We start from the raw sequence: 23347 nt of genomic DNA, 5'->3' as shown, positions 1-23347 counted from the left end.
GAGAAACTTTTTTGATTTTTTAAATAGTCTTTTTTAAGATTTTATTTATTTATGATAGAGAGAGACGAGGCAGAGACACAGGCAGAGGGAGAAGCAGGCTCCATGCGGGGAGCCCAATGTGGTACTTGATCCTGGGACCCCAGGATCATGCCCTGGACCGAAGAAGGCAGGCGCTAAACCAATGAGCCACCCAGTAGTCACCAAATAAAGTCTTAATATACATAATATCTGATGACAACAGTATCTTCTTTCCAGAAACAAGTATCACATGCATCATAGTGGTGCAAATTTCCACCCTGCCTGGAACTGCCCTGCCATCAATTGTTACCAAAGAAACATAATCCATATTTTTTAATCTATAAATTGATAAGAAAGGAAGTATCCCCTCTCCCTATTTGTAAAGTATGTTTTTAAAATTAAAGTACACGACTAAGGAATTTTTTCTTTTTAAGATTTTCAGTAAACTCTACACCCAATGTGGGGCTCAAACCCATACCTCGAGATCAAGAGTTACAAATTCCACTGAGTCAGCCAGGTGCCCCAGGAACATTTACTTTGAATAAGTAACTATCTTTTATACAGGACAGTGGCAAAGAAGACTGAGGAAAAATTTATTGATTAAATTCAGGAAACTGTGTTCATCTTAAGGTGTTCACGCCCCGGGGACAATTTTTTAAAGAAGATTTATGTAAGAGAGAGAAAGAGAATGAATGTGAGTGAACAAGTGTGAGCATGGGGGTGGCAGAGGGCAAGGGTGAGAGAGAATCTCAAGCAGAATCCCTGCTGAGCGTGGAGACTGACCGGTGGGGGGTTTGATCTCATGACCCTGAGATCATGATCTGAGCTGAAATCAAGAGCTGACTTAACCAACTGAGCCACTGAGGCACCCCCCAGTGGACAATTAATAAATTGTGATTAAAAAAATCCTTTTTTGGGGGAGCTTAGATGGCTCAGTTGGTTAGGTGGCTGACTCTTGTACCCCAATGTTTATAGCAGCAATGACCACAATAGCCAAAATATGGAAAGAGCCCAGATGTTCATCAACAGGTGAATAGATAAAGGAGATAAAGAAGATGTAGAATATATATACAATGGAATATTACTCAGCCATCAAAAGAATGAAATCTTGTCATTTGCAATGACATGGATAGAACTACAGGATATTATGCTAAGTGAAATAAGTCAGAGAAAGACAAATACCACATGATTTCACTCATATGTGGAATTTAAGAAACAACAGATGAACATAGGGAGAAGGAAGGAAAAATAAAATCAGATGAAAACAGAGGAGGAGGCAAACCGTAAGAGACTTATAACTGTAGGAAACAAACAGGGTTGATGAAAGGAGGTGGGTGGGACAATGGGGTAACTGGATGATGGGCATTAAGGAGGGTGCTTAATGTAATGAGCATCGGTTTTACATGCAACTGCTGAGTCACTAAATTCTACCCCTGAAACTAATAGTATACTGTATGTTAACTAAATTGAATTTAAATAAAAAAAAATAAAAAGAGGAGTGAGGCACACAGGTGGCTCAGTGGTTGAGCATCTGCCTTAGGCTCAGCTCTTAGGCTCAGGTTGTGGTCCCTGGGTCCTGGGATCAAGCCTGGAGAGTAGAGATTTGGGCTCCCTGCTCAGTGGGGAGTCTGTTTCTCCCTTTCCCTCTGCTGCTCTGCTTGTTCTGTCTCTGTCAAATAAATAAAATCTTTAAAAAAATAAATTAAGGGATCCCTAGGTGGCGCAGCGGTTTGGCGCCTGCCTTTGGCCTAGGGCGCGATCCTGGAGACCCGGGATCGAATCCCACATCGGGCTCCCGGTGCATGGAGCCTGCTTCTCCCTCTGCCTGTGTCTCTGCCTCTCTCTCTCTGTGACTATCATAAATAAAAAAAAAAAAAAAAAAAAATTAAAAAAAAAAATAAATTAAAAAGAATTTCATGTGATCTAATGAGGATATCCAGCTTGATGGGGGTGGGCTTAAGAGTAGAGAGGAGAGTATGGTGTATATTAGAGTTTTTGCTGAAGCTGTGGATCCAGAGGATTTTAAAATATTTTATTTATTTATTTGAGAGAGAGAGAGGATGAGCAGGGGGTGGTGTGAGGAGAGGCAGAGGGAGGAGAAACAGACTCTCTCCTGAGCAGGAAGTCCAATGCGGAGCTCGATCCCAGGACCCCAAGCTCAAGACCTGAGCTGAAGGTAGACACTTAACTGACTCAACCACCCAGGCACCCCAAAGGCATGCCCACATGCCTCAAGACACCAGCTGTGCTCTATGATTAGAGGGGAAAGCAAGTCTCCCACTTAAAACAAGAGGAACAGGCATAACAATACCACACCAAGAGGGAGAATGTAAAACTGACACACACTGTGGACCTTCATGATCAATTATTATTTCCAAGGCTACAGGATTTCCTCAGAAAACTTTCATGGTATGTTTTTCAAAATTTTTGACTAACTCATAGTAAGAAATACAGTTTATGATGTGACCCTGTATACACATAGTTATAAACATGTTAATAGATCTAGAACTGAACCCAAAGTTTTGTGAACCAATCCTACTTTTACTACACGTGATGCTCCCTGATATTTTCTACTCTATCCTATTTCATTAAAACAATCCTGATAGTGATGCCCTCAAATAATTTCATGACTTCCCAATGTGTCTGGACCTGCAATTTGAAAAATATAGCCTTAATAATTTTACATTTTTGATTAGAGAACTACACTTTTTGTGTTTTTTTTTTTAAAGATTTATTTATTTATTTATTATTTATGAGAGAGAGAGAGAGAGAGAGAGAGAGGCAGAGAGAGAAGCAGGCTCCATGCCGAGAGCCCGACACGGACTCGATCCCAGGACTTGATCCCGGGACTCCAGGATCACGCCCCGGGCCAAAGGCAGGCGCCAAACTGCTGAGCCACCCAGGGATCCCCCACTTTTTGTGTTTTGAGTTAAGGATGGTTACTACTAAGAGGTAAGGACAACATTGTGGAGTATAAGGTAAGCTTTCCCCTTGACTACTGTGGTGCAAGAATAGAATTCTCGGGGAGCCCCGGTGGCACAGCAGTTCAGCCCTGCCTGCAGCCCAGGGCGTGATCCTGGAGACACGAGATCGAGTCCCATGACAGGTTCCCTGCATGGAGCCTGCTTCTCCCTCTGCCTCTCGCTCGCTCTGTGTCTCTCATGAATAAATAAAATAAAATCTTTAAAAAAAGAATAGAATTCTGAAGCTTAAGAGTTTGTGGTTCTAAAACTGATGGTTACCAGAGGAGAGGTTGGTGGGGGGATGGGTGAAATAGGTAATGGAGATTAAGGAGTGAACTTGTGATGAGCACTAGGTTATATATGGAAGTGTTGAATCACTATATTGTACACCTGAAACTAATAAAACACGTTAACTATATTGGAGTTAAACTTTAATAAAAAGAGAGCCTCAGCGGTTTGGCCCCTGCCTTTGGCCCAGGGCGCGATCCTGGAGTCCCGGGATCGAGTACCGCGTCGGGCTCCTGGCATGGAGCCTGCTTCTCCCTCCTCCTGTGTCTCTGCCTCTCTCTCTCTCTCTATGTCTATCATAAATAATAAATAAATAAATATTTAAAAAGAGAGCCTACAGTTCTAATAGAGATGGACAGCTATTAATATACCTTTGAAGAAGACCCTACTCTATATGAGAGGCTGATCCTCTTTGACCTGTGCACAAATGTAAAAGAATATTATTGTAGAAATTTGTTTACAATGATAAAAAGGTGGAAAAAACGTCAATAGAATTATTAAATACCCTGTGAAATATTCATACCATAAAGAGAGAAAAAAATGATTTAATCCAATAGGAATACAAAGATCACAGCAATGATCCTCATTAGTTTGATCCTGCAAGTGGAGGATATATATCTGAATTCCAGGAGGAAAGGAGACATAGTGGATTGAAAAAGCATATGTTATAATATATATTTTATCTGTAAAGCAAATATTAATTTTTTTTTTTTGTAACACAGACTCAAAACAGCAGAGCTTGACAGTGTCCTCTTGGCTGCTGGGGAGATACAAAAGTACTAGCTTTCTAAATAGTCTGGGGTAGCCCCTTCCCAGAAGCTGTGTTATAAGTTTTAGGGAGTAGTTGTAAGACATTTAAGTTAATCAGCAAGAACGTATGGGTTGAAAGAAAAAGTTATGAAATGCTTATTTAGAGACTGAGAGTAACCATACAAAATTCACTTTTTCAAGAATGGTTCATTGAAGGAAAATCAATGGTATGCATTTAGTTCTTATTGGCTTTTTTTCAGATAACATAATAAAAGTTCTCAACAAAGGCCAAAGAGGAAGGTTACTCTGTAAGTGAACTGAGTCATTAATAGTTTATCAGCAAATTAACCACAGGCATCTCCCAATACACTGTAGTCCTGCTGCAACCCATTATTATCTGTAAGGAGAACAAGAATCACTATTATGCTATCTTAGTTGTTAATGATGTCATTGCAGTGGTTTGGGGAGTTGATCTTCAAAGGAATTTCAATGAAGACTGAAGATGACATCCACCAGCAAAACAAACAAACATAAAAACAAATTAAAAACCACTTTCCATTCCTGACCACAGGATCCTGGAGTACTGCTACTGCTTTTTCCTGAGATGATTCAGTTTTCTAGGCCACTTTATGCTTATAAGGGCAGAAAATGTAGAGCAGAATCATCGAAAAGAAACCATCAAAATACAAACAAGACCCCAAGTCATTGTGAATCGACATAGCTTTGATTTTGAGAGTAAATTGTGAGAACACAATAGCAGTAGGCTTCAAAGAATGAGGTTAAAACTCTTAGTGCTTAATGGAGAGGATCAAACCTGTATGACACCTTGATTAAAAGCAAGTGTGCTGAAATAGCCATGATGTGCACCTGGGTGTTTGAGAAATTAACAAAATCTGTTCTAATTTCTGGAGAAACAAGTGGTAGTGATTAGTGATGGGTAAATCAAATGCCTGGTGAGAAAAACCTGGCCTTTCCTGTGCTGAGGAAGCCCTGAGTGAGTTAAAAAGAAATCAAGTTGTAAAGATCCCGATAAATGATCACTAATGATTACTTCTTTGGCTGGTGGGTAGAATTGGGTTTTCTGTCTTCCTAACAGGATGAAAAGAAGGATAAAAAGACTTTGTCTCAAGGATGATTTGATTGCCAGAGAATTTGTGGTATCTAAGAAAGGCTTTGAAAAAACCTTGGGGCGGGGGGGCAGGAGCAGGTGGTGATGAATAACAGAGGGACAAGAAGGTAGAACAGGCTGTTTGGCTATATGATCTGGAGGAAATGAAGACAGAAGATAAAACCAAAATCTTTCTTTGGGTAAGAGAAATCTGTCTAGATGTATTTGTCAGGCAGTAAGATATATGTGGGCAGCTTGGAGTATGTATTTGCAAGACACACCCATTCTCTAGAGCACATGCTTACAACACAGAATATTTATAAGGGCAGAGTGGTGGGAGGAAGAGGGGGAAGGGTTGCTCCCTAATAGGAGCTGGTAGAAAAATAAGGAAGGGGAAGGCAGCTAGGGAACCTCTTCCCTAGCTCTCTATAAAGATTTGTACTTGAGAGGCACCTGGCTGGCTCTGTTGCTGGAGCATGTGAATCTTGATCTTGGGATTGTGAGTTTGAGCCCCATCTGGAGTGTAGAGAGTACTTAAAAATAAGATCTTTTTAAAAGATTTTATTTATTTATTCATGAGAGACAGAGTGAGAGAGAGAGAGAGAGGCAGAGACATAGGCAGAGGGGAGAAACAGGCTCCATGCAGGGAGTCCGACGTGGGACTCGATCCCTGGTCTCCAGGATCACGCCCTAGGCTGAAGGCGGCGCTAAACCGCTGAGCCACCCAGGCTGCCCTAAATATAAAATCTTAAAAAATGTGTAACTGTGAGAAGCCTGGGGAGCAGCCCTGCTAACAAGGCAGGAGTCTCCTTGTTTGGCATGCTGAATGTAAAGTACATTTACTTGACTTGCATTCATCTGATTCTTTTTTTTTTTTTAAGATTTTATTATTCATGAGAGACACACAGAGAGACACAGAGACACAGGCTGGGGGAGAAGCAGGCTCCTTGCGAGGAGTCTGATGTGGGACTCGATCCCAGGACCAGGATCATGCCCTGAGCCAAAGGCAGACGCCCAACCATAGAGCCACTCAGGCGTCCCCATCTGACTCTTTTTTTAAACATTTTATTAAGGGGATCCCTGGATGGCTCGGCGGTTTGGCGCCTGCCTTCGGCCCAGGGTCATAGTGGAGTGGTCCTGGAGTCCTGGGATCGGGTCCCACGTCGGGCTCCCTGCGTGGAGCCTGCTTCTCTCTCTGCCTGTGTCTCTGCTTCTCTCCCTGTGTCTTTCATGAATGAATAAATAAAATCTTAAAAAAAAATAAACATTTTATTTTGTATCCTGAAATTTACTGAATTCATTTATCAGTTCTACTAGTTGTTTTGGAGGAATTTCAGGGTTTTCTATATATATATAGTATCAGGTCGTCTGCAAATAGTAAAAGTTTTACTACTTCTTTACCAATCTGGATGACTTTTATTTCTTTCACCTGATTCTTCGTATAGGACTGGCAACTGTTTGAAAAAGGCTCAAAAACATCTAAAAGTGATTGTCTGGAGGTTATGAAGGCTTTCCTAGGTGGGAACAAGGCAAAGAAAAAACCTTTGAGTAGAGGCACAAGGGCTGAGCAGTTAGAAAAAGGAATCTCAGATCTTCAGTGATATGAAGAGAGAAAAATTTAGATGATTCCCACTGTCTTCCACAGAGCATGGGTTCTAAAAATCTTTGTTGAGGGCAGCCCCGGTAGCGCCGCCTGCAGCCTGGGGTGTGATCCTGGAGACCCAGGATCAAGTCCCTCATAAGGCTCCCTGCATGGAGCCTGCTTCTTCCTCCGCCTGTGTCTCTGCCTCTCTCTTCTCTCTCTCTGAATGAATGAATAAATAAATCTTAAAAAAAAATAAAAAAAATAAAAACCTTTGTTGAATGAATGTTGTAGAGATGACTGGACAACATAAAAAGTTTGAGATCATGGTATCAGTACCCTTTCTCTCAAAGTTGGCCAGAGAGACCAATGAAAGTAAATCTTCAGAGCTCACTTCTAAAACCTACGAAGTCACCAGCTCATTTCATCACATCTACTCTGCTTCCCTAAAGGTGGACCCTGAATGGTAGTTTGGAGCTAGCAGGGATGAGAACAGGTAATCATGGTAGTTATAGGTGATTTCTTTGACCACAGGGGAGAGCTACAGAATTTTGGAATTTAGCTAGTTTGTAAAAACACAGTAAGGGATAATATTACCAAGGTCAATGGTCCCCTGCATTTATGCTGTATCCTGTGGCACTGTGGCCTGGCCCACAGGAGGGCTACTGCCCTATGACCATGTGTAGGAAGCTTGAAAATGTATCTTCTCCCTCCTGGGTTTGAGTTGGAGAAATTTAGTATGAGCAACATCTGCACACGAGGGTGAAAACCGCAGAACCAGGGGCTAAGAAAGGCAAAATCTATAGCACAGCCTCTAAGCTCACTATAGACATCAACATCAATCTCAAGACTTTAAACAAAAGCCAATAAAAAGAGTTTTGATTTAGGAATACAGTGTCTCATGACACTGCTCTGGGATCCCTGTTCATAGTCAGCCATTCTGTGGCCTAGCAGTTTACAGATTAATTTTAGTTTTCATGTCTGCAGACCTTGAAGGGGTCTACCTAGTACCTCCCTGTCTTTCTCCATTCTCCCTATTTATCCAGCACAGTAGTACTGGCTTCAGTTAGTCCAGAGAGACAGTCATCCCCCAACTGCACAGGGCTTTTTTGGGGTTTCCAAGCAGAAGAGCTAAAGACTAAAACTATCTTTCTCCACTCTGCTCAAGAGAATAAGACATGACAGAGGTCCTGTTTTTAATATTTACTGAAAGCCAACAAAGCTCTAATATACATGAGAACAAAATTATGGCATGATCCTCAGCCTCTGGGGGCTTGGGATGAGTCTTCATGAAGAGCTACAGTGCTGGTTTCCCACAGAAGCAGAGCAACAGTTAAGAAATAGCACACTATCAGTGATTGGCTGGTATGACTGCATTTAGCAAGCAGAGCTTTTCAGCAAGATGGAGAGGCACTCCCTGTTCTCTGTTGTGGGCTTCTGAAGCAGAGATTCAACTCATTTAATGAACTTATTACACCTTAATTATCTTTGTTTACTGATTCTACAAATATATGCTGAGTGCAGCCTACTATGTGTCAGGCACAAATCAGGCACTTAATAACTTGGTAGAATGAACAAATGGAATCTCAGCCTGTAAGAATGCAGTGTACATGCATGTGTAGGGGGCATGACTGTAGGATTTTTAAAAAAGGTGTTGCTTGAGCTAAATTTTGAAATAAGAGTGGGAGTTACCCGAATGGCTTAGGAAAAAAAAAAAAAAAAAAGGCATTCCAGGAAGAGGTAAGAGCACATGCCAAGGCATGGATTGCTATACGGGGACTCCATCATAGCTTAGATGGTATGAAGCCAGCTGGTTGCTGGATAGAAATAGGCAAGGAAAACTGCCTTCATGTTATGAATCAGCCCAAAAAACTGGTTTGAGACAGTAAGCTGAAAATACTTATTTAGAAGGGAATATGTGTTGGGATTTCAGGAGGAAAAAAACACAGAGAACTGAATTTTCTGAGGCCAGGTAGTAGGATAGCCCTGATAAGTACCAGGGCTGACCAGTGAGCACATTGCTTGACCTCTGGAGCCAACAAGAAACTCCTCTCATAGCCTGAGAGCTGGTATGTGGTGACTGTAGTGAATCACTGGGGCTTTCCCTCTGGGAGACCCATAAACTTGATTAAGAGACTTAAAAAAAAAAAATAGAGAAAGTGATCCAGGCAGCCCACACGCTGTTGTTTTAGTGAGAAGACTCTAGTAAGAGGAAACATGCCTCAAAAACAAATAGAAATAATGTATGTAAAAGAGCTTTAACTACAACATGTTATCCAAATATAAGTTACTATCGTTATTATCCTAAGAAGCTAAGAGTATGGCCAGTTCATTCAAAGCATATGGGAACAAGTAATTTTGGCAGGGCAATGGCAGGGAGTTAACAATGGAGCTGCCAGAGGAGGCACAGAACAGCAGTTGCATTTCAGTGATGCCTAGGAAAAAGCATAGTCTACATTGATTCCTATACTCAGTAAAACTGTAATTTCCCCTTAGTTTTCTTACTCTATAGTAAATAATTAGGGAAATGCAGACTGATTCTATGTGAACTCCTCAAGGGCAAGCAACAATCATATTTATCTAGCATAGTGCCTGGCAAATAGCACTTAATAAGTATCTGTGAGTCTCTGAGGGGATTGCTGGAAGGAGAGGATGGAGAGGGATGCTATAATGGAAAAAATAATCATGTCTCCAGCTACAAATTGATGGTCTTGGTTTCTTGGTCCAAAGCTGGTAAGCAATTCCTGTCAGAACTTGGTCATTAAGATTGAGGGGTGGAGTGGATGATGATATTCCCATCAGAAATGGATAAATCAATTTGGGAAATGAAGATAGCAGAAATCAAGAGTACTGATGGAGAAAAGCAGGTGAGACTAGAAGATAATAGATTCTGTAAAGAGAAAGGAAACTGTTTGCATAAATATGATTCACTTAGGAACAGGTTTACTGGAAAAAATAAAGGGAGTGTGGGAAATGGGCTGGAGAAAGACTATTCATTTTTGAGGAAAAGGAAGCACTGTCAAAAATACGGAAAATATAGGAGAAAGAAAACTTTAAGAATGTGATCAGAAGATGTGGAAAATTAAAGGTTAAAAAATCTGTAAGTTAACCCCAGATATATCTGTGTACATGCAAGTGAAATTCTCTCCCTTTTTATTTTCCTTTGGGGGAAATTTTTTTGTTTTTTTGTCTTTGTTTTTTTAGTAAATTAAGGCAACTTTGTGACATCCCTCACATCCATTCTGGAATGATTTGACTTATGTTGTGATTAGGGGAGAGTTAGATGGTATTCCTAGGATTTTTGTAATCTTTACGTTTACCCAAACTTGGACATCAAGGAGGTGACATTGAAGGTCCAGTATTTGGGGAGTACCTAAAGCCATCAAGCAATTTTTCTAGGGACATGAGGAGGGTGTGACACCAAAAGCCCTCAATGAAAAGACCATCTAGAAAAAACCCCCAATGATGTATTCTGGAGTAAGACGATATTTGCAGGCTTGCTTCTTCTGATTTTCTTTAAAAAATATGGATATATCTATATATCTCCATATCCCTATTTATTTTGGTGTGTTAAGCTGATGAAAGGGGTTTGAACTGAAAGGGGATTAATAACTCTGTAATGGGGAGGTGATTAACTAATATAAACCTTTGTCAGAATTTACTCCCCTGAGGGAGCTGTGCATGAGCGGCCACACCCATGCTTCAGGCAGCCATTGAGTTAAATAGAAAAGCTAACAATTGGTAAATCAGGTTGTTTTGTTTTCTCACAAGCCTGATCTTTCCTAAATAACCCTAGGAGCCCAAGGAAGCCACTTCTATTAAAGGAGGATGTCACTAGGTTTGGCTTTGTGGAAGGATAGAAAGGGGAACAGGAAAACTCAGAATGGTTCTCTGGTGAATTACACTGCTTACTTCCTTCACCACTCTATTTTTTGGACAAGAAACCAGAATATCTCATTGGTCCCAAATTTGCACCCTTGGAATTCAGGTGGAATTAAAGCACTACCACAGCCAAGGGGGTGAGATGAGATTGCATCACTATATGAGGTGCAGACCCTTTGCCCTCCCCAGACAATGCACTTCCAAAAAGTCTTCCTTGGCTCTGCACCTGTTCTGCCTCCTCATCATGCAGAGGCATTTTTTGGAAAGTGTCCTGCGTGTTATCTGTGGAACAGTGTTTGTGGTGCAGTAGTTAGATGGCCATAAAGGCACTGAATCACACTTTCTAAAAGTTACCCTGTCTCTCCCTCTGCTCCCTCAAGGATTCCGTAAACTGAGACAGTGGTCTTAGAACACCAGCCTCTGAAGGGTTCTAGTTCCCCAGAGCAAGTCCTATCAAAGACCACACCCAGAGGCCTCTCCCAGACCCAATTAAGTCGGAGAAACCCAGAGGCATGGTTACAGTTGGGTTGCCAGTGAAGGAAGCCACACCCTGAAATCTGGGGTTTAGGTGGAAATCACTTCCTGCAGCAGTCTCATCCCCAATTAAGCTGTCCACATTCACTTATTTAATCATCACATTTACTAACCATATACTATTGCAAAGCCCTACACTTGGTATCTGTTTTCTTTAAGATTTTATTTATTTATTCATGAGAGACACACAGAGGCAGAGACACAGGCAGAGGGAGAAGCAGGCTCCCCACAGGGAGCCCGATATGGAACTCAAACCCAGGACCTAGCACGCCCTTAGCTGAAGGCAGATGCTCAACCGCTGAGCCACCCAGGCATCCCTACACTTAGTATCTTAAAGCAACTTAACAAATATACATTCTTGCTTCTGCCTCTCCTTGATACTTTTTCCTAAATAAGCTTTAAAAAAGCAGATTTCATGATTCCAAGCTTTGTGACCTTGGACAATTTGCTAAACCTCTCTGAGTTTAAAGCGCTTAATGTTTAAAAGGAGATAATCTCATAATGTTTTTGTAACGTTTATATGAGATGTTAGTATCCCTGGCATGGTACTTGGCACACAGGTGCTCAATAATCCTAAATATCCTTTTTCCTCCGTTCAAAGGGCTTTCTCTTCCAGGACCAGCCAGGATCAATTACTCCACCTCATCTTAACTGCTTGCTTATGGACAGTCGAGCCCAGGGCCTCAAGTCTCCCATCTTTGCTTCAGAGGCCTCAGTGGTCCTCCCTTCCCCTATGCCCTTTGCTCTAAGAGAAGTTCCTGCCTCCACAAATTCCAGCCTGGAGCCAATCTGGGCTACCGCGGAGAATAAATTTCTAACGGGGTTGCGGGAAGGAATGGACAAAGGCAGCAGCCCCGCAGGGCCCCAGCCCCTCAACCACCTTGGAGGGACACAACTTCGGGCACACTGACCCCTAGAAAAGTCAAGGCCAAATTCCTTTGGTGCATATGGGGAAGTTACTCCTGGCCTAGATCCCGTAGCAGCCTCCTCTCCTTCCAGTCAGAGATTCATTCCTTCCGGCGGTTCTAGCGCTCAGCCTAAGGTATTCCTTCACACAGGAGTCCTCCCTCTGTGCGGTCCCGCTCCACCGCGCAGGCTCCCGAGGCTCCCCTATGTTCTCAAATGGTCTTCCACTGAGAGCACCAGAGACTACCCTTGGCCTCCGCGAGTTCTACAGACGGTCTGGTCTCTCTGCGGGGACAGTGCCCCTCACGCTGCTCCTCAGAGAGAGCCCTGGAGTCCCCCTTCACACAGGGGTCCTCCGTGGGGGCGGCTCCCCGAACGGCCTCCGGGACTCTCCCAGCGGCAGAGGCGGGGACCCTCGGGGTTTATCCACTTACACAGGGACTCCCTTAGGGGCTGCTGCCACACAACACCTCACAGTCCCCAAAGGGCTGTCCGCGGCCCGCAGGCTCGTCCCTTAGGGTGCCTGCCGAGTCCCCGCCGCCCCCGCCCCCGCTTACCGGGACCGTCAGGGTGCGGGACGCGGGTCCGGGACTGGCGGACTCTACACTGCGGACCCCGCGCCGCCCATGGCCGCTCGGGAGCCGGCGTGCTGGGGCCGAGCGCCGGGAGCAGGAGGCGCAGGCGGAGCAGCAGGCTGAGGCGGCGGCGGCGGCGGCGGCGGCGGCGGCGGCGGCGCGCGCGCCCCAAGCACACCCACCCGCCCCACCCCCGCCCCGCGCGGCTGCGGCGCGTGCGCCCGCGCGAGAAGACCTCCGCGGGCCGGTGGGCGCGCGCCCCGCCCAGTGCTCCTGAGCCTCGTGCCGCGGCCCTCGGGGCTCGGCTGGCGACCTCGCGTGGGGAGGAGGCGCTGAGGCAGCGCAGGAGGCCGGCGGCGGGCTCCGACACCTGTGGGTCCGGGTGCCAGTGGGCACCGTCGACCAGTGTCCGGCTCTGCGGCGCCGGGTCTTCTCGGCAGTCGGGCTGCCAGCGGCAAGGTCAGTGCTGGCCCAGAGGAGGCGTCCCGGGAAGGGGCTCCGCGGCGGCGGCTCTCGGCTCCCGGCTCCTGGCAGCCGAGGCGGCGCGTCCGGCCACCCGCACCTGCCTGGGGAGGTGAGAATGACTCATCCAGGCGGCCTTGGCCGGAGCCCTTCCCTCCGTCGCCAGACCCTGCTGCAGCGTGAGGGCCTCCGGGCGGGCGACCCGCGCGTTAGGGCGCTCACCTTGGCGGTGCCCCACTGCGGAGTGGCCAGATGAGCCTTCACAGAGTGCTCTGCTGGCCCAACTGTTCCTGTGCGCTGTATTCTGAGGTTATTGGTCCTCCATCCCCAGCAGCAGGCAGTACTGTAAGGTAACCCACTTTTGCCTGCCGCAGCCTCATCCCTCAGACTATTTGAATAGCCAGCATGTGAGGAGGCCAGCAGTCCTCAGGGATATAACATGCATTACACCAAAGTGCATGCTCTGAAGAGGGCAAGAAAAAGATCAAGTCATAAAGCACCTAACAACTAACTATAAAGAAATAAGTGAAGATACGCAAACGATATGCCAAGAACCCTTTGCAATTTCATTTACATCAACACACCTTCATTTTCTTGTGGACTCATACATGTTTCCAATACAATTCGCGTCATTTTTTGAGCGTCTACTATTTGTTACATACTGTGCTAGGCGGGTAATAGGGGATAAAAACAAAACTCATTTTGTCCTTAACATCTTGGAACTTATCAATAGGGAATAGAAGAGCAATATAGTTAGTACTACATATTCCTAGCCCCCTTTTAAAAAAAAATTTCAATTTAATTAACATATAATGTATTATTATTTTCAGAGTAAGAATTTAGTGATTCATCAGTTGAAGTAATCAGCACTTGGGTGTTGTATGCTATCACTTCTAAACAAAGTACCAGGTACTATTCTAAAAACTTTAAATATATCAAGTCATGAATTTTTATACTATTACTTTGAGGGACTGTACTGTGTGAGGCACAGAGAAGTTAAACAACTTGCAAGGTCACGAAGCTAATACGTGGTGGAGCTGAGATTGAAATCCTTAAATTCTGAATTCATTTTTTTAAAAGGTTTTATTTATTTATTCATGAGACACACACACACACACACACACACACACAGGCAGAAACACAGGCAGAAAGAGAAGCAGGCTCCATGCAGGGAGCCCATGTGGGACTTGATCCCGGTCTCCAGGATTCCGCCCTGGGCTGAAGGCAGGCGCTAAACCACTGAGCCACTCGGGCTGCCCTTTCTCTCTCTCTCTATCTCTCTCTTTTTTAAATTTTATGTATTTATTCATGAGAGACACAGAGAGAGAGAGAGAGGCAGAAACACAGGCAGACAGAGAAGCAGGCTCCACGCAGGGAGCCTGATGTTAAATTCTTGAGTTCAGACCTATTTGAGTTCAGTTCCTATTTTACCGTACTGCCACTAAGAAAAAGGATAGTAACCACTAATATATGGAATTCTAGACTTAGCATTTATTTCACTAATATATGGAATTCTAGACTTAGTATTTATATCTCAGGAACCTTTTTATTTGCTTTAAAAGTAACACAAGAGAGCAGACAGCTTTCTCTATAGCTTGGAAGCCCCTAACCTTGTTCAGAATTATATCATACAAACAGTTTCATAGATAGGAGTCTCTGAACTGTTTTTAGTAAGTGTTTTATTTCCAGGTTGACAGGCCTATATGGAAGAAAAAAGCTGTAATAATATCACCATAGAAACCTCTTGTGGTTAATTTTTTCTTCATTCAAAACACCTGTGTATTGTGCATCTATAGTATGTCAGACATTGTGCTGAGAACCAGAAGGAGTGCAAATAAGATTAAGACACAGTACTATCTCAGAAGGAGTTGTAATCTCATAGAGGAAGCAAGCATTGACAGAGAGCCATAATATAAAACAGTGAATTATGCTCAAAAGAGGAATGAAATGCAGTGGGAATTCCAAGGAGAGAGACAGATAACCTCATGAAGAAGCTTGGATTAAGGAGAACACAATGGTCATTTAACTTATTGTTGATATTTAAGTATTACAAGCAGTATGAGAATTTATCAAATTCTCTTATTTCTTAAAAAGTACACACAAAGTTCTTCTCATGTTCAGAAAAGACAGCTTTTTACTATAAGGATTGTTTCGGGTATGAAGAGGTTAAAGTTTTTTTTTTTAAGATTTTATTTATTCATGAGAGACACACACACACACACACACACACACACACACACAAAGAGAGAGAGGCAGAGACACAGGCAGAGGGAGAAGCAGGCTCCCTGCGAAGAGGATGTGGGACTCAATCCCAGGACCCGGGGATCACAACCTGAGCCAAAGGCAGACTCTACTTAACCACTGCCACTCACGTGCCCCAAGTGCAAATTTGTTTTTAAAGATTTTAATTTATTCATGAGAGACAGAGAGAGAGAGAGAGAAGCAGGCTCCATCCAGGGAGCCTGATGTGGGACTCGATCGTTGGACTCCAGAATCATGCCCTGGGCCGAAGGCAGGCACTCAACTGTTGAGCCACCCTAGTGTCCCAAGTGCAAACTTTTTGAAGAGGATTTACTGTATTTCTCCTAATGAGGGGCACAGAATAGAATGATGATGCACAAGATAGCATTTCAAGGCCTAACGAATAGCAAAAGAAGACGTAAGGTGGTTTGCCTTTCTCTGATGATTAGTGATGTCAAATAGCTTTTCATGTGTCTATTGGCCATATCTGTATGTCTTCTTTGGAAAATGTCTATTCAGGTCCTCTGCCCATTTTAAATCAGATTATTATGATTATTTTTTGGATGTTGTAGAAGTTCTTTATATATTTTGGTTATTAAGCCCTTCAGGTGAATGGTTTGCAGATATTTTCTCCCATTCAGTAGGTTGCTTTTTGTGTTTGGATGGCTTCCTTTGCTGTGCAAAAGCTTTTGTTTTGGGGTAGTCCCATTAGTTTATCTTTACTTTTATTTCTCTTGCCTGAGAAGATATACCTATAAATATATTGGTAAGACTGATGTCCAAGAGTTTACCTATGTTTTCTTTTAGGACTTTGATGGTTTCATGTCCCACATTTAGATCTTTAATACATTTTGCGTTTATTTTTGTGTATGGTGTAAGAAAGTGGTCCAGTCTCATTCTTTGAGGTATCACTTCATATCAAAAGACGAGAAATAACAAGTGTTGGCAAGAATGTAGAGAAAAGGGAACCCTCATAAATTTTTGGTGAGAATGTGTATTGGTGCAACCATTGTGGAAAGCAATATGAAGGTCCTCAAAAAATTAAAAATAGAAATATATGATGTAGTAATTCTACTACTGGGTATTTACCCCCCAAAACCAAAAACACTAATTTAAAAATATAGCCCTATATTGCAGCATTATTTACAATAGTCAAGAAATGGAAGCAATCCAAGTGTCCATTGGTAGATGAATGGATAAATAAAATGTACTACATACACACGAATATTACTCAGTCATAAAAAAGAATGAAATGCTGTCATTTGTGACAACATGGATGTACCTAGGGGGTATTATGTTAAGTGAAATAAGTCAGAAAAAGACAAATACCATATGATTTCACTCAGTTGTGGAATCTAAAAAACAAACGAGTGAAGAAACAAACAAAAATAGACTTATAAATACAGAGAACAAATTTGTGGTTGCCAGAGGGGAGATGGATGGGCAGATGGGTAAAATAGGTGAGAGGGTTTAAGAGGTACATACTTCCAGTAATTAAATAAATAAATCATGGAGATGAAAAGTGCAGCATGGGGAATATAGTCACTACTATTGTAATAACGTTGTATGGTGATAGATGGTGACTACACTTATCATGGCAAGTACTGAGTAATGTACAGAATTGTCAAATCACGGGTGCCTGGATGGCTCAGTTCATTGGGCATCTGCCTTTGGCTGAGGTTGTGGTTCTGGGGTCCTGGGATCATGCCTGGTGCCAGGCTCCCTGTTTGCTGGGGAGTGTGCTTTTCCCTTTTCCTGTCCCTCTGTCCCTCCCCTCTTGTGCTCTTTCTTCCTCTCAAATAAAATCTTTAAAAAAGGGGGGAATGATCAAATCACTGTGTGGTATACCTGAAACTAATATTCTATGTCAACAGTACTTCAATAATAAATATATATGTTTTAAAAAATAAGAAGTAAGGTGAGGGTGAGCAATGTATGTCGGGGTTGGGGGGCAGCCAGGACTCTGACAAGACAGGGTTAAAGACTGCTGGAATGAAGTGTGTACCACACAGAACTGTTGTTGCAAGATAGAGATTATGTTTTCAACTGTTTTTTTCCTTACTTTTTAATTATACGAAACATATGCCATAAATATTCTAGGATGATCTCAGTTCAGAAATTCGATGCCATTATGTCCATAAGTTCTTGTCATTTAGATTGACAAATCTTAATGACAGCATATCCATGTTAGTTCCTGGAAGGAAGAAATCATTGTTTATTCAACAAATGGGTTTTTTAAAAAAAGATTTTATGTATTAGAGCGCGAGAGAGAGGTAAAGAGAGAAAGAGAGAGAGAGAGAGAACCAGCAGGGAGAAGGGCAGAGGGATAAGCAGACTCCTTGCCAAATGTGGAGCTTAATGAAGGGCTCAATTCCAGGCCCCTGAGATCGTAACGTGAGTGAAAGTTAGATGTTTAACCAACTAAGCCACCCAGGTGACCCTCAACAAACGTTTAATAAATAAGGAGTTCAGAAAGGCAGAGAGAAGCTATTTGATAAAGAACGCTAAATAGTTAGATATTTTAATATGGTAGGTTATAGGGAACCCCTACGAGTTTTTGAGAAAGTAATTGCATGTTAAAGACCACCATAAACATTTAAAAGTGTTATCTTTTAGATAAAAGATTGAATGAAAATGCATATGATCTTCTGTCAGTAGGTCAAAGTTTTTACTTTTAAAAAAAGGTTTAGGGGATCCCTGGGTGGCTCAGCGGTTTAGCGCCTGCCTTTGGCCCAGGGCGTGATCCTGGAGTCCTGGGAGTGAGTCCCACGTTGGGTTCTTGGCATGGAGTCTGCTTCTCCCTCCTCCTGTGTCTCTCCACCCCCCCATGTCTATCATAAATGAATAAATAAATCTTTAAAAAAGTAAAAAAGGTTTATTTATCTGAAACAGCAGAAGGAGGATCAGGGAGAAGGAGAAAGAATCTCAGGTAGACTCTGTGCTGAGCAAAGAGTCTGATGCGGGGTTCAATCTTGCCAACCTCAAGGTCGTGGCCTGAGTTGAAACCAGGAGTCGGACCCTTAATTGCATCACCTAGGTGTCCCAGGGTCAAACACAATTTTAAAATATAAACGTAGGGAGTCCTGGGTGGCGCAGCGGTTTGGCGCCTGCCTTTGGCCCAGGGCGCGGTCCTGGAAACTCGGGATCGAATCCCACATCGGGCTCCCGGTGCATGGAGCCTGCTTCTCCCTCTGCCTATGTCTCTGCCTCTCTCTCTTTCTCTCTCTGTGACTATCATAAATAAATAAAAATTAAAAAAAAATATAAACGTGACAATGAGTGTGTTTTCTCTTAAGCCTTAGAAAGAAAAAAATCTGTTGGGATATTGAGGAGCTTGGGGGGGTGGGGAGGATAATCAGAATGCCACTGAATCCTATTCTGTACTTTCCATAATCTGATGGTGACCTTCAGTGGAAGGTAATCAGTGCACCTTTTTTGCTTATAATACGTATCTCTTGGGGCAACTACTTAGCACACAATTGCCCTTTGCTGTGAGTGGCTCTACAGCACAAGGATAAGATCTCCGTGGCCTTCTCAGACTAAGGCAACTCACCCCTGGCTGTTGTCAGTTGATCCAGAGGTAGACACTCAAATTGGTGCTATCATAGTCTCTCCCAGGAATTTGAAACTCAGAACCACGTAATATATGGTAATTCTATGTTTAATTTTGAGGAACTGAAAAAAAAATTTTTTTTGAGGAACTGCCAAACTTTTTTCCACAGTGGCTGAACCGTTTTACATTCCCAGCAATATTGTATGAGAATTCCCATTTTTCTATATCCTCGCCAACACTTGTTATTTTTCAGTTTTTTTTTCTCATTATAGACATTGTAGTGGATATAAGTGGTACCTCAGAGTGGTTTTGATCTCCCTAATGACTAATCGTGTTGAACATCTTTTACCCTGGGATCATGATCTGAGCTGAAAGCAGACGCTTAACTAACTGAGGCTTAACCAACTGAACCACTCAGGCACCATGGCTTTGGATGTTCTAGTACCTTTGTCTTTCCATGTACATTTTAGAGACAGCTTGTTGATTTGTACAAAAAATCCTGTTGGAATTTTAATTGGAATTGTGTTAAATCTTTAGATTAGTTTGGGGAAAATTGTCATCATAACATTAACTCTTACAAACTCATGAACATTGTATATCTCTTAATGTATTTAGGTTTCCTCTGATTTCTTTTATTGGCGTTTTAGATCCTGCACATATTATGTTATACTAAAATATTCGATGTTTTATGTGCAGTTTTCATAATTTCAATTTCCGATTATTCATTGCCAGTATAGGGACATACAATTGGTTTTTTATTACTTTTGTATCCTGTGATCTTGATAAACTCATATATTAGTTATAGACCTTTCTTTTTTTTTTTTGGTAGATTCCTTGAGGTTTCTCATGTAGACAATCATGTTGTCTATGAAAAGAAACAGTTTTATGTATTTCCAATCTGTATGCTTTTTGTTTTTCTTTTTTTTTTCTTTTTGTTTGCTTTTTGTTTTTCATTCATTATTTTACTGGCTAGGATTTCAGGATGATGTTGAATAGGGGTGGTAAGAGAAGATATCCAATCTTAGGGAGGAAAACATTCAGTTTTTCAACATTAAGTTATGTTAACTATAGGTTTTTTACAGAAGTTCTTTATCAGTTTAAGACTCTATAGAAGGTGAGGATGGCCTCCACCTAATAGGCAAGAATCCAGGGCCATCAGTCTTACAGCCATAGGAAATGAATTCTATTAACAATCTGAGTGAGTTTGGAAGTTTCTTCTTTCTTAATATTAGTTTCCTATTCCTGCTCTAACAGATTTCCACAAACCTAGTGGCTTAAAACAACACGAATTTATTATCTCATAATTTTGAAGATCAGAAGTCGTACATGAGTCATATGAGATTAAAGATCAAGGTGGCAGCAGGGCTGAATTCCTTCTGGAGGTTGCGGGGAAGAATCCATTCCTTGCCTTTTCCAACCTCTAGAGGCCACCTGTATTCTCTGGCTTGTGGCCCCTTCCTCTGTCTTCCAAGCCAGCAATGGCTGGTCATATTTTTCTCACATCATATCACCTTGACTTCTTCCATTGTCATATCTCTTTCTCTGACTTCCCTGCCTGCCTCTTTCTCTTATAAGGACCCTTATATTTACATTGAGCCCACCTAGATAATCCAGAATAATCTCCCATTTTAACAATCTTCATTTAGTCACATCTGCAAAGCCTGTTTGCTATGTAAGGTAACATATTCACAGGTTCTGGGGATAAGAGCATTGACGTATTTGGAGAACCATTATTCTGCTTACTGTGCCAGTCAAACCCTCATACGAGAACACAGCCCAGCCAACATCTTGATTGCAACCTTATGAGACCCTAAAAAGCATCCAGCTAAACCAAGCATGAACTCCTAACCCACAGAACGTGTGAGGTAGTAAATGTGTTGTGTTAAGCCACTATGTATGTTTGTGGTAATTTGTTAAGCAGCAGTAGAAAATGAATACAATGGGCATGTAGTTATTCATAACGTTTCTTCATTATCCTTTTAACATCTGTAGGATCTGTAATGGTGTCCCTTATTTTATTTCTGATATTAGTAATTTGTGTCTTTTCCCCCACTCTTGGTAGTCTGGCTAGAGGTTTGTCAATTTTATCAATCATTTCAAAGAATCAGCTTTTGTTTTCATTGATTTTTCTCTATTTTTCTATTTGTAATTTTTTTATAAAACTTCACTTGGGGTATCTACATGGCTCAGTTGGTTAAATGCCTGCCTTCAGCTAGGTCATGATCCCAGGATCCTGAGATTGAGCCCTGCCTCTCTCCCCACTTGTGCACGCTCTCTCTCAAATAAGTAAATAAAATCTTAAAAAAAAAAAAAAAAGAAAACCCTGCTCTTTATTATTTTCTTCCTTTTGTTTTCTTTGGGTTTAGTTTGCTCTTCTGTTTTTAGTTTAAGGGGGAAACTTAGATTTTTGTACTGAGATATTTATTTTCTTTAATGATTTTAAATTGAGATAAAATTCACATACTGTAAAACCCACCTTTAAAAAATGCAGTTCAGTGGTTTAGTTTATTCATAGTGTTGTGTAATGGTCACCATTAATTTCAGAACTTTCTTCTTTATTAATGTAAACATCTCCAAATTTTGATACGTCGTACTTTCATTCAATTCAAAAGTATTTTCTCATTTCCCTTGAGATTTATGCCCTGATGCATGAGTTCTTTGTAGTGTCTTGTTTAATTTCCAGTTATTTTAGGATAATCTTAGGTACCTTTCTGTCAGTGATTTCCATTTTATTTCATTGTAGTCCAAGACTCTGTATGATTTCAATTCCTTTAAATTTATTAGAGTTTCTTTTATGGCCTGGAAATATGAAATATGGTCTACCTTGGTGAATCTTTCAAGTGCTCTTTCTTTGAGAGAGAGAGTGTGTGCACATGTGCTTTTGATTCAGGGTGGGGTGTTGGCGGAGACAGAGGGAGAGGGAGAGAGAGATCCTAAGCAGATTCTGTGCCCAGTGCTAAGCTGGACTCGGGGTTCCATCTCACAACCCTGAGATCATGACCTGAGCTGAAATCAAGAGTCAGAAGCTGAACTGACTTCTAATCTACGAACATGAAATGGCTCTCAGTTTATTCAGCTCTTTTTCTTATCAGTGGTTCATAGTTTCCAGTATATAGTTTTTATATTTCTTTTGTTAAAATCCTGAGTTGTTTTCTTTTTTTAAGGTGGTTCCTTTTTTTATAATAAATTTATTTTTTATTGGTGTTCAATTTACCAACATAGAGAATAACACCCAGTGCTCATCCCGTCAAGTGCCCCCCTCAGTGCCCGTCACCCATTCACCCCCACCCCCCGCCCTCCTCCCCTTCCACCACCCCTAGTTCGTTTCCCAGAGTTAGGAGTCTTTATGTTCTGTCTCCCTTTCTGATATTTCCCACACACTTCTTCTCCCTTCCCTTATATTCCCTTTCACTATTATTTATATTCCCCAAATGAATGAGAACATATAATGTTTGTCCTTCCCTGATTGACTGACTTCACTGAGTTGTTTTCTTAATTTGATTTTTGGATGACTCATTGGTGGTATTTAGAAATGCAATTTCTTTTTTGTGTATTGATCTCATGGCCTTAACAAACTCATTCATTAGTTCTACCAGTTTTTTGTTTGCTTTTTATTTCCTAGAATTTTTTTTTTTCCCTCACAGGATCATGTTATTTGTGAATAAAGATGGTACTACTTCTTCCTTTCCAATATGGGTGCCTCTTATTTGTTTTTTGGCTAGTTGTACTGCTAGAATCTCTAGTGGAATGTTACATAGCAGTGGTGAGACCAGATATCATTGCTTTGCTCTTGATTTTAGGGAGAAGTCACTCAGTATTTCATAATCTCTGTAAGTATGATGTCAGCTATAGGTTTTTCATAAAAGACATTTGTCAAGTTGAGGAATTCTCTTCCTAGTTTGTTGAAAATTTTTTCACAATAGTACTTGAACCTTGGTGAAAAAGGGCTCCATCAGGTTCTTTTTTTTCACACAGCAGTTAAATTACTTGGGTCATGACTCATAATTAGAGAGAACTCTCCCTACTCCTCGATTATTGGACTTGTCAACCTATGGCAAACTTAAAATTAGGAATTTCCAGGGGAAAAAAAACAACACACCAAACTTCCCTGGAAGCAGACAATAAGGCAAAGCAGATAGCTTACACCCAACATCACAGAACAAGATTCTATTAGATTCTCTGTCTTTTCCCCAGAACTCATTTTTTATAACAATTATTGTGACATTACTGTTTTACAGATGAACACAAAATATTCATACTCATGTTTTTTTTTTTTAAATTTATTTATGATAGTCACACACAGAGAGAGAGAGGCAGAGACACAGGCAGAGAGAGAAGCAGGCTCCATGCACCAGGAGCCCAACGTGGGATTCGATCCCGGGTCTCCAGGATCGCGCCCTGGGCCAAAGGCAGGCGCCAAACTGCTGCGCCACCCAGGGATCCCAGGTGTTTTTTTTTTAATTTTATTTATTTCGGAGAGACAGA

At 41.9% G+C, this 23347-nt stretch overlaps 1 protein-coding gene and 3 long non-coding RNA genes across 19 annotated transcripts in view; 2 read left to right on the top strand and 2 right to left on the bottom strand.

The window, feature by feature from the left end:
• The window catches only part of LOC111098085, a 28921-nt gene extending 22012 nt beyond the window's left edge, over positions 1–6909 (top strand). For 9 of the 11 annotated variants that reach the window (XR_005366945.1, XR_005366946.1, XR_005366943.1 and 6 more), the window contains one exon: positions 4280–5679. This is a non-coding gene — a long non-coding RNA (uncharacterized LOC111098085). Of the gene's footprint in view, positions 1–4279; positions 5680–6572 lie in introns of those variants that run through there. The other 2 variants (XR_005366939.1, XR_005366938.1) reach the window with 2 other exon arrangements.
• Positions 1–13441, bottom strand: part of PHF24 (PHD finger protein 24) — a 28520-nt gene extending 15079 nt beyond the window's left edge. The window contains exon 1 of one of the 2 annotated variants that reach the window (XM_038552683.1): positions 13291–13441. The gene's annotated coding sequence lies outside the window, so the exon portion shown is untranslated. Of the gene's footprint in view, positions 1–12588; positions 12742–13290 lie in introns of those variants that run through there. The other variant, XM_038552682.1, reaches the window with a different exon arrangement.
• LOC119873940 overlaps positions 12883–23347 on the top strand; it is a 38801-nt gene continuing 28336 nt past the window's right edge. For 2 of the 5 annotated variants that reach the window (XR_005366954.1, XR_005366955.1), the window contains exons 1-2: positions 12883–13065; positions 13899–13977. This is a non-coding gene — a long non-coding RNA (uncharacterized LOC119873940). The other 3 variants (XR_005366951.1, XR_005366952.1, XR_005366957.1) reach the window with 2 other exon arrangements.
• Positions 17399–23347, bottom strand: part of LOC119876817 — a 62702-nt gene continuing 56753 nt past the window's right edge. Inside the window, exon 3 of the long non-coding RNA XR_005366958.1 lies at positions 17399–17503. This is a non-coding gene — a long non-coding RNA (uncharacterized LOC119876817). The remainder of the gene's footprint in view (positions 17504–23347) is intronic.

This window comes from Canis lupus, chromosome 11 (assembly GCF_011100685.1).
Source record: "Canis lupus familiaris isolate Mischka breed German Shepherd chromosome 11, alternate assembly UU_Cfam_GSD_1.0, whole genome shotgun sequence".
Classification (NCBI taxonomy): domain Eukaryota; kingdom Metazoa; phylum Chordata; class Mammalia; order Carnivora; family Canidae; genus Canis; species Canis lupus.
The sequence above is the reverse complement of the archived record's forward strand: the minus strand, read 5'-3'. Positions and strand labels throughout refer to the sequence as shown.